We start from the raw sequence: 10,432 nt of genomic DNA, 5'->3' as shown, positions 1-10,432 counted from the left end.
GAAACCCTGTCATTTGATGATTTCAAAAAACTGAAAGAGCCATCTACCAAAAAGACACAGTAGTCATGAGCATACGAGTGGAAATATAAAATAGATAATAATAATATATAATAGCCGTAATAATAATAATAATAAAGTACTTTCTAGTTCAACGAGCACTTTGCAATAAAGGCTTTGTATATTTGACCATCTAGGCATTTCCAGCTGAATGGGTGCCGGCTTTGTCTAGTGTTAACAACATCGTCACTAATCAAATATGGCGGCAGTTGTCATGACGGTTTATAACCGCTACAAAATAGTCATGGATTTCACGGCAGTTATCCGTCCGTTGATTAAATTCACAATAAAATGCCTTGCAGATGACTGAATTAATGACTGAATTAACGGCAGATTATTAACCATCACCAATCACAATTAGTGGGAGGTATAACTGTCGGAAAATACCAAAACAACCGCCACTAAATGCTTTTTTTCTTGTAGTAGTTGATATTGAAATAGTCACCTTTACTTCATGTTTGTTATAACTTCTATATTCTAGCCTCACATTCTACACAAATACTGTAATTTCAGTTCAACTGCACACATTCAACATATTATAAATACAATAGAACCCGAATCATTTTTCTGTGCAGGATTGCTTCTCATCTCCTTCTCATACCTATCCACTTCAAATTCTTTCATGGTACTAGAGCCTCACACCACATAAAGGAGAATCATGTCCACCTCCAGCTCAATGGCCGACTCCATCTCTCTTGTTGTTGTTTCATCCTCGGTAGGGTTACTCTCAACTCCATCGTTCGCCCACCTGATCAATGTCAAGCTGACGCGCTCCAATTATATAATATGGAAGGCTTAATGTCTGCCATACCTATACAAAGCCAACAACTTCTAGGCTATGTTGATGGCACAATTGTTCGTCTCGCTGAGATGATCACACTAGCGTTGATTGAAGGCGCAACGCAAGTGCCAAACTCGGCACATGAACAATGGATGCAACAAGGCCAATTGGTGTTGAGCACTATCTTATCCTCATTGTCAGAGGATATCCTTGGCCAAGTGTTTTTCCTCGCTCACCACCTCGGCTAAAGTTTGGGAAGCTCTAGCACGCATCATCGCTGATACCCTGTCAGCGATAGGACAACCATTAAGAGATGAGGAAATAGTGTCATACATGCTCGGCGGCCTTAGTGAGGATTATGACCCTCTAGTGACATCCATCACTACAAGAACAAAGCCGATCTCACTCACCGATTTGTATGTACATATGCTGAGTTATGAAATGGGCAAAGAGCATCAAAACAGTGCGTTTCAAATCATAGCAAACAATGTGACACGCAACAATCAGGGAGGTCGAGATAGCTCAAGGGACAAGGTAAGAAATGGCAACGCAGGCTGTACAAAGTAGAACTTCAACAGTTCCAGCTCGACACAATGCAATGCAAATTGACCTTGTCAAGTTTGTGGAGATGGGCCATATAGCGTTAAAATGCTATCATCGTTTTGATCACTCTTACCAGGATGAGGAGAATTACGTCGCGGCAATGGCTACCACACAATCCTATGGCATTGACACAAATTGGTACACAAACACAGGTGTAACAGATCATATTACCGTGGATTTGGACAAGTTATCTGTGCGAGAGAAGTACCATGGCAAGGATCAAGTGCAAGTGGTAGATGGCACATGTTTGTCGATATTTCACACTGGTCAAACTCACATTTCTACTTTTGATCGTTGTCTGAAATTGAGCAACATTTTGCACATTCCTAGTATAAATAGAAACCTTTTGTCTGTTCATCATCTTACATCTGAAAACAACATCTATTTTGATTTTCACCCCAATTATTTATTTGTAAAGGATCGGATTACAAAAAAGCTTCTTCTTCAAGGCAAATGTGAGGAAGGGATATATCCATTGGTGACTTCCTCCACTGTTTTGAACAAGAGAGCTTTCACCAGTGTTAAAGTTACTCTGGATCTTTGGCACTGTAGACTAGGCCATACTTCTCCAACTATTCTTCATCATGTCCTTCATACAAATAATCTTCCTGTAGCTCGATATAAAGACATTACAAATGTTTGCAATGCATATCAACAAGCCAAGAGGCATCAACTTCTTCCAATAATATATCTTCCTCTCCTCTTGATCTTATCTTTATTGATGTATGGGGCCCTGCTCTCACCTCAGTAGGAGGACATAGATATTATGTTAGTTTCATAGAAGATTTTAGTAAATTTGTTTGGCTCTATCCTATTAAATTCAAGTCTGATGTTGCTCAAGTTTTCATTTGTTTTCAACAACATGTGGAACGTTTGCTATGTAGGCAAGAAAATTATCACTGTGTAGTTTAATTGGGGAGGTGAATACCAAACCTTGCACAAACTTTTTCAACAAAATGGGTCTTCAGAGGGGAAACACTGACACATTGTGGAAGTTGGATTATCTTTGCTGGCCCATGCATCAATGGCACTAGAATTTTGGGATGAGGCCTTCTTAATTACATGTTTTCTTATAAATAGAATACCTAGTCGGGTTATTGATTAGTGTACACCTTTGGAAAGACTTCTTGCACCTAATTACACATTTCTGAAAATCTTCGGATGCGCATGTCTGGCCTAATTTGTGTCCTTATAATGCAATTAAACTTCAATTTAGATCTCAACAGTGTGTTTTCATTGGTTACTGATAAGTGCTTGTGTGTTAAGAATGCGAAAGTGTTTTTCCTTACAATGAGCATTACTTTTATCAGTTTTAAACCCTAATGCATGTGTATTTGTGTTCTTTTGCGCAAGTAGGGTTGTGAAGCTATGTTTTAAGAAAAGAAGCCAAAAGTAGATTGCGAATGCACTATTTGATAAAATCTTGGAAGGAACAAACGCGAAGACACAAGTTGGGCTCAAAGATACGTGAATGTGTGCCAACCTCCATGTATTCAAGCAATTACAATGATTTGGAGGGGCACAAAGGCAGTCACATTTGTGTATCCCGACTTGTGCATTGATAGCAAGATATTCACCAATGAACTCGTTTATTGAAAAAACGACGCGATCTATGGCATAAACGCGTGCCCGTTTATGTTGTCTCAATGAAAAGTGAATTCGGGAGTGTTTTTGGTGGACTAATGTAGCAGGTTAATGTAACAAATCACTGTAGCAGTTACCGTTCACAGGCCGCAGAAAATCAGAAATTCAGAGAATCCACACGGGTGTGTGGAAATTCCACACGCCCGTGTGGAAATTCCACAGGGGCGTGTGGAAATCCACAGAGCCGTGTGGAAATCCACAGAGCCGTGTGGATGCCCGATTCCAACCTTTTAAAAGCCGCAATTCAGCCCCGATTTCTCGATCTTTTCCCCTATCTTTTCTTCCACCTTTCCCCATCTTTGGAGGCGCCGGCGGCTAGGGTTTGGAGAGTCTTTGGCAAGGCTTTGGACAGGTTTGACGGCCTTCGACACCGTGTTTCCTTCGGAAGAGAGCTATTGTGGGAGCTTTCATCGTCACCGATCCGGCGAGGTGCGCCCTAGGTTTGACGAGGGAACCTTTGAAGAAGATGCGGCCAATCCACAACACCTTCGACACGAACACAAGGGGGTTTTCATTCATGGATTGCATCTCTTTACTTTTGATTTCATTATCTATTGTATTTTGCTCCATGGAGAGCTAAACCCCTAGTGGGTACTTGGGTATTTGTGAACCCTAGGATGTATTTGTTTCATTGAATCTCTTTATTATTCTTTCAATTAATTGATGTTTATTGTGAGGTCCAATCTTGGAGACTTGATTGTATGAATACTCCCCTAGAGTGACACTAGGATTGAGAGTTCTTATTGGTAACTCTTGTGAGTGAGTGACACACCATGACAGTTAGACAAAGCTAGATTGGAGAGGGTTGAGAGGGTGAGTCGAGAGGTAGCGGAGCGTCCCCTTTCCCCTCCGGTGTGATCTATCCTACCTCCACGTTCCAAGAGTTCTTTGCGGCCATAGTAGAGTGAATGGGCTTAGTTGCAAGTGCAACGGAGTGAAGCGTTGAAGTGATTTTAGCACCTAGGGCTTAATTGTGGCTAGGGATCTTCCACCTGGACCAAAAGGGTTAGGTCTATACATAGGAATAGGGTTTATCACTTGGAATCCCTAGAGCTCATTGCAATTCTATGCGAGTGTGAGGTTGAGAGGTTATTCAATCTCTCCTCCGGGACATATATAGAGTTAGGCATGGTTAACCTTAGATTTGGGATCATGTAATTAAGGATTTTTACGACTCATTGTTGCATCAATTAGGAAGTATAATAGAGGGTTCTTGTACTTGAAACGATTGTCCTAGGCGGAACAATATTCGGGTACACCATTTATCGTCGATTGCCTCCCCTATCTTTTACTTGCGCCTCTTTTATCTTTTCTTATTTACATTTGCATTGAGTTTGTTTTCACATCACTTTCAACATATTTTCATTTTAGTTAAATAGCAATCTTGGTGGTTCTAAGCACTATTCCCTGTGGATTCGACTACCCTCTCACCGAGGTATTATTACTTCGACACCTGTACACTTGCGGTTTACACGCATATACGGACGTGTCAGTTACATTAACTTTCATAAGGGGTACAAATGTTTACATAAACCCACTGTACTTGTCTATATATCTATGAACGTTGTTTTTGATGAAAATGTGTTCCTTTTTGCTCATGATAATGTTCCTTTCACACATTCTTTTCATCAAAACAATGTCCAGCTTCTTCTACACCTCTCTATTCCTTCCATTGCCACACCTCATACTGATAATGTTCCATTTTCAGTGAGTGATCATGTGCAAGATATATCGATGTTTCTTCGCCTATTGCTACTGCTACTAACCCAGCAGGTATTGATCAAAGCACCAGTTCAGAAACTACTCCTCAGTCACTTCCAGTACAACGTCAAGGGCATGTATACAAGGCTTCAAGACAATATACAACAACCAAAACAATTTACTGATGGCACAATCAAATACTCGATTAAAGGGAGGAAATCCTTCACTGTAGACGTGGTTGAGCCTTCAAGTCAAATTGAAGTTATACATGATCCACATTGGCATCAAACAATAAATAGTGAATATGAAGCCTTTATGAGAAACAGGACTTGGCATCTTGTTCTAAGTCAGCGTGGTCAGAACCTAATTTGCTGTAAGTGGGTATTCAAGCTGTTGAAGCATAAGGCTGATGGCAATATTGATTGGTACAAAAGCCCGACTTGTGTTGAAAGGGTTCAAACAAAGATATGACCTAGACTATGAGGATACATTTAGTCCTGTAGTGAAGCCCACAACAGTTAGACTCATTCTTGCTCTAGCTATTTCTCGTGGTTGTACTTTGAGACAAGTTGATGTTCAAAATGCTTTTCTCCATGGACTCTTAGAAGAAGATGTTTTTATGAGATAACCACACAAGGTTATGCCAATCCACTCTATCCACAACATGTATGCAAGCTGGATGAAGCCATCTATGGGCTTAAGTAAGTGCCGAAAGCTTGGCATTCAAGATTTAGCTCAAGACTTGAGGAACTTAGATTTGTCCCATCAAAGGCTGACACATCAATGTTCATTTATAATCACAATGGTAATATCATTTACATGTTAATTTATGTTGATGATATTATCATTGCAATCCCCTCAGTCCAAGCTACAAAAGAGTTACTTCAACAACTATACAGAGATTTTGCTATCAAAGACATGGGTGATTTGCACTATTTCCTTGGAGTTGAAGTGACTTAAGAAAAAGATGGCATTGTATTAAGTCAGAAGATGTACATTAGTGATATATATACTCAAGAGAGAAAATATGTCAAATTGCAAGGCTATCTTAACTCCAATAGCATCTACAGAGAAGCTGTCAAGACTACAAGGTACAACTTTATCTGAAGCTGACGCAATAAGCTAAAGTACAAGAGTATTGTTGGAGCTCTTCAATATTTGACAATTACTTGGCCTGATATAGCATATTCCGTCAATAAAGTGTGTCAGTATATTCACTCTCCTACACTAGTCATTGACCACAATAAAAAGAATTCTAAGGTATCTGCAGCACACTTGTGATATGGGATTTCATATCAGAAAGTCCAACTCAAGCTTAGTCAGTGCATTCATTGATTCAGACTAGCTAGGCTCGATGTTCAGACGACCGCAGATCAGCAAGTGGCTTCTCGGTGTATTTCAGCGCAAATCTCATTCCTGGAGTTTGCGAAAGCAAAACACTGTGTCAAGGTCAAGTACGAAGTCAGAGTATAAGGCAATTGCCAATGCAACAACAGAACTTGTTTGGGTTCAATCATTGCCGAAGGAGCTAGGCATATTCCAATTAAGACCACTGTCTCTATGGTGTGATAACCTGGGTGCAACGTATTTGTCAGCAAATCCTATCTTCCATGTGCGCACCAAGCAAATCGAAGTTGACTTCCATTTTGTCAGGGAACGAGTTGCAAAGAAGATGCTTGATGTTAGGTTCATTTCATCTAAGGATCAGACGAGTGACATTTATACCAAACCGTTACTATGAAATTCAGATACAATCTCAATCTGTTCTAGCGGCTTAAGATTGAGGAAGGGTGTTGAAATAGTCACCTTTACTCAATCAAATTCCTGTTTGTTGTAACTCCTATATTCTACCCTCACATTTTGCATAACTGTTGTAATTTCGGTTCAAGCTGTACATATTCGACATATTATAAATACAATAGAACCCGCATCACTTCTCTGTACGGGATCGCTTCTCATCTCCTTCTCATACCTATCCACTTTAAATTCTTTCAGTTGATAGCTTGTAAATTATTTGTTACTTGTTGCAAACTATATATATATTTTAAAAATAAAGACATAAACACTACTATTAGAAATTACATGAACAACATTATCATTGAAAATTAAATCATTTGTATTGGAAATTACATAAACAATTTAACCCTTTATATATATATACGGTCTTCATCCTCACATCACATGCACTTTCTGGGTGTAATTTCTTTTTAATACCCAACTTACTATTGTCTTCCATATTTTTTTTTTTATAAGAAAATTTCCTTCGTAAATTTTTTCTTCTCATCTACTTCAAATAGGCTTGAATTTCAAGCACATATTCACTAAATTCTTAATTATAATATTTTTTTAATCCTTTTTATTTATGTTTTTTTTAATCTTCACCTATATGACAAGCGCATGAAGGACTCACCAAAACAATGGCAAATTCACTCAACCTTAATAAGCTTAATTAGTTATAAAAATATTTTGAAATCCGAGATGAGCTCACTTAACCACAAAATCTTAATCATAACATAACATCAGGAGCTTAGCTATGTACAAAAAAAATTTCAAAATGATTGATACTATATATATATATATGCATATATTGGGAATTTAATAAGTTGAATCTTTAAATTTAAAAAATACGGGTTACATGTAAAATTATTGAATGGAGTGTATGTTGGGTTGTGGACCACACAATATGTAGGGATATAAGGACTTATGTGCATAAGTTGTGTAGACGTATACAACTAATGTTTATAATTGGATATATCTTATTATATTCAAGTTTTGAATGAACCCAAATTGTGATCTAATTGAATTTGGTCCTAATTATCTAATTTTAAATGTATGGATATATATATATTAATCATATGTTGTGTAGAATTCCTGGGGGCAAAATTGTCAAATCTATGATGGGCAGACTTGTAATTAGCCCCATAAGGTTTTCTTATAAATAGGGTGTGGTCCTGAGCACGCAACGATCTGAGATTCAGAATTAGGTTTTCTGAATAGGGTTCCCATCTCCTCTCTCTGCGTGATCAGTGAGAAGAACCACACGACCCAATCACTTTCGTCATAGTCAATGGATTCAAGTGCAGGTACGCTTCCGCCACTTTCTTTGTTCCTAAGCAATATCCAAGCAAGAAGATTCAGGGTTGTGAATTAGAGTTTATACCCATTAGATCCATCAGTGTATTTATAATTTGTTAATGGGTGGTTTTAATTATCATAGTGATAAATGGGCCTCCATATTGGTAATTAATTTAATTATTTTCTTAATTTAAATTTTAAAAATAAATTGTTAAAAATAAAAGGGTTATAAGTGAATCAAATCTTTCGAGCTGTGAACTAAAAATCTCTTCATTATCCATATGCGATAAAAATAATAAATTGATAAAAAAAAAGTGTTGTAAGCAGTGGCGGAACTAGAACAAAAATTAAGAGGGTGCTGAATTTAAATTTAAAAAGTTTATTAATATTAAATAATTTTATTAATTCAAACTTGAAATCAATTATTCAATAATATAAAATATACATCTTCTTTGAAAAGTTTTTATTTACACTTAAAAACCTATCATATCTACATAATTAACAATTAACACTAAATTAACATATTATAAACTTAAAAAAATAATTTAACATAAATTCAAAATCTAGTTCAATTATTAAATACAATAATTATTTAACAAATAATCTAATGGATAATCAAAATTTTATAACAATTAATCATAATAAATATCTAACGATCTTCACAACAAATAATCAAACAATATTTGATAGATAATCACATAAAAAATTAAACAAATTAAGTTAAATATAAAACAAATAAGATAAATCTTGATGAAAATAAAACATAAGCCCATAAGAGAGTTCAATAAAAACATATTTAAATATAAAATTTAAAAGCAAAAATATTTGAAGATCTATGATTGGCTAGCCATATTAGTTGTTATTATCACTTTCCGATTTTATTGTTTTTATTTAATTTATTTTAAATAGTATGATATAATTTTAAAATAAATAAATAAAGAATATCACTTTTTATATATAAATTATAATTATTAATATTTTAATAATATGATATATATATATATATCCATTGTTATGGGCAAGGAGTTATGGGCAAGGGTGTGGTTGAGCACCCCCCCTGTTCATTCCACAAAAACCTGTTGATTCCGCAAATTTTTGTGAAAGGATATGGAAATTTTAAACTATTTAAATTTGAGTGCCATACGGCTTAGCTATTGTGATGGTGATTTATGAGATGTTATATAAGAGACTATTTAATATTTGACCCAGTATTTAAAGAAAATTTAATACTACATAAAATTATTTATTATTATCTCAAATCATGACTTTTTAATATTTTTCCTATAATATATTTAATGTGATTAATGTTGTATTTTACGTGCGGTCCATCACATTATTTTTTATGATTGTGACATAAAATCAAGTAGTAAAACTATGTGAAATAAAGTATGCATTTTAATACATTTATTGGTTCAACAATAATGATAGAGATAAACTCTTTTATCCAAAGTTCTATATACATATATATATGTGAAGTAATGGTGTAAAAGAGTGCACACGTACCCCTTGGTTAATTTTTTTTTTTAATATACACATTAATTTCCTGTCATTATTTTTCAAATATTTTTAATAATGAGAAATTATTAAGTTTACCCATTTATTTATATTATTTGAATAATTTTTTAATTTGAATACATAATTTATTTTAATCTTTTATTTTAAGTAATTTTTATGTAATGAAAAAAATGACAATAGTTAATTTATTTCAATTAATTATTATCTTAAGAAACATGAGGACCATCTTAATTCCCATGATTACACGCATGCATTCACACAAGATAAGCACTACCTCATGTGAATCATGCCATACAACTACTTATTTATGGGTGGCTTCTCAAAGGATTTGACCTTTTTTTTTTCTTATTACTTTTTTAAAAAAATAGAATGCTTTTCACAAATATAGTGTTAAATTGACATATTAGAGGAAACTAAATTAAATAATAGACGCATCTTAAAAATTTTTGAAAGCCTTGGAGTTACATGAATAACATGAATCTCAACATTCTTGTGTTTCATGGTGAAAGAAGAAACTTGGAGGCATTATCTTGAAGATGCTTAGAAAGTTTTGTTGATAATTGAATTTATTTGGTAAACCTCTATTTTTAATCAAATATGTATTAATTTGATTTATCTTATAGGATTGATCTTGATATTGCTTTAATTCTTGCTCCTTGAATTGTTATTTTAGTTTTTATATTGATTTTTGTTAATATTATGCTAGAATATTTTTTGGTTTTATAGAAAGATATCTTAGATGGCATCTTATAGTGTTGTTGTATTATTGTAGATGATATTATTATATTTAATGACCTTACTTCATAATTTTTTTTTTGGCTTTGTTACCTCATTATTTTTTCTTACAAAATGTCAACTCGCTTTTGCTAGAGAGGCCACGGGTGATGTGATTTAAAGAGATGGTGGATAAATAAAAAATAAAGGCAAAATAATAAGTTTAAAAATTATGATTAAAAATAAATTAATTTGAATTGCAGGGACTCTTGGGGTAGATGGAAAAGTCAGACTCAATGCAAAGAACATAAATAGGTAAAATAAAAATTCCGTTTGAATCAG

At 34.8% G+C, this 10,432-nt stretch overlaps 1 non-coding gene across 1 annotated transcript; it reads left to right on the top strand.

The window, feature by feature from the left end:
- Window positions 1–1,141: 1,141 nt before the first annotated feature.
- On the top strand, window positions 1,142–1,280 carry LOC120271408. The gene has a single exon (XR_005540017.1). It is a non-coding gene; the product is annotated as a small nucleolar RNA Z247 (small nucleolar RNA).
- The last annotated feature ends 9,152 nt before the right edge of the window (window positions 1,281–10,432 follow it).

The sequence above is a fragment of the Dioscorea cayenensis genome, chromosome 10 (genome assembly GCF_009730915.1).
Source record: "Dioscorea cayenensis subsp. rotundata cultivar TDr96_F1 chromosome 10, TDr96_F1_v2_PseudoChromosome.rev07_lg8_w22 25.fasta, whole genome shotgun sequence".
Taxonomy (NCBI): Eukaryota; Viridiplantae; Streptophyta; class Magnoliopsida; order Dioscoreales; family Dioscoreaceae; genus Dioscorea; species Dioscorea cayenensis.
The sequence above is the reverse complement of the archived record's forward strand: the minus strand, read 5'-3'. Positions and strand labels throughout refer to the sequence as shown.